This window comes from Apodemus sylvaticus, chromosome 7 (assembly GCF_947179515.1).
Source record: "Apodemus sylvaticus chromosome 7, mApoSyl1.1, whole genome shotgun sequence".
NCBI classification, from domain to species: Eukaryota; Metazoa; Chordata; class Mammalia; order Rodentia; family Muridae; genus Apodemus; species Apodemus sylvaticus.
The window spans coordinates 120334145-120335207 of record NC_067478.1 but is presented as its reverse complement, the minus strand read 5'-3'; the positions used below and the strand labels follow the sequence as shown (position 1 = coordinate 120335207).

Sequence of the window (1063 nt, the reverse complement as noted above, 5' to 3'; positions counted from 1 at the left end):
ATTTTTTTTTTTTGATTTGTTTTTTCGAGACAGGGTTTCTCTGTGTAGCCCTGGCTGTCCTGGAACTCACTCTGTAGACCAGGCTGGCCTGGAACTCAGAAATCTGCCTGCCTCTGCCTCCCAAGTGCTGGGATTACAGGCGTGCGTCACCACTGCCCACCAGGTTTTTTTTTTTTTCCTTTTTAAAACGTTCCAGGTATTTTGGTTTGATATTATGGTTTCCGGTTTGTGTGTTTGTGGACCTCTGTGTGTGTGCTGTGTCTATGCATTTCTGGTGCTTTTCTTTGGCTCTTTTTTATTCTCTCTCTTCTGTTTGTTCCGTCCTACCCTGGTTTGTTTGCTTTTATTATATTTTATTATAGTTATTTTTGATTGCCTGCTTGTTTTCCTTTGCTTTTTGCTCTTCTTCAAGAGAGAGTGTGAACACAGTCCCCCTCCCCCACACCCACACCCCCACCACCACAAATTATCCAGTTTTCTGAATTTGGGGAAATCACAGAGATCAGCACATCCAGAGCATAATGAATAAACCTTGCCCTGGGAAAGCCACCTTCGTGATCATGGTAATTCCCCTGCCTGTTTTGTTTTCTAGTGAGAGAAAAAAAAAAAAAAAGATACAGGGTTGGGGAGGTGGGGAGGTGAGGAGAGAGGAAACAGAAAATATTGTATAAAAATATCTATTTTCAAATTTTAAAATATGTTTAGATATGTGTGTACGTATATAATGTGTATAGATACATATTATTCTGTGCCACACACACACCCTTCCTCCTTTACACTAAGGCACACACAACCCCTCTTTTCAACATCTATTAGCGGCTTCTGGCAGTCTTGGAGCACCACCTGGTGGGAAATTAAGGTATTACATTGCTATTGTGTCTGAAGGCTGTGTTACCTGATGTAAATGGGGGAAATAGTACTTCAGTAAAAAGTTGCCAAAAACAAAAAATCACCAACTCCACAGCACACACACACGCGCACACGGGCGCACAACGCCCGCACGAGCCCACGCGCACACATGCACGCAGAGCCACGCACCCACGCGCTCCCACGCGCTCCCACA

The 1063-nt window shown here is 43.9% G+C and overlaps 1 pseudogene; it reads right to left on the bottom strand.

Moving 5' to 3' along the window:
- Positions 1 to 412: 412 nt before the first annotated feature.
- LOC127690329 (uncharacterized) lies at positions 413 to 587 on the bottom strand (annotated as a pseudogene).
- Between the last annotated feature and the right edge of the window lie 476 nt (positions 588 to 1063).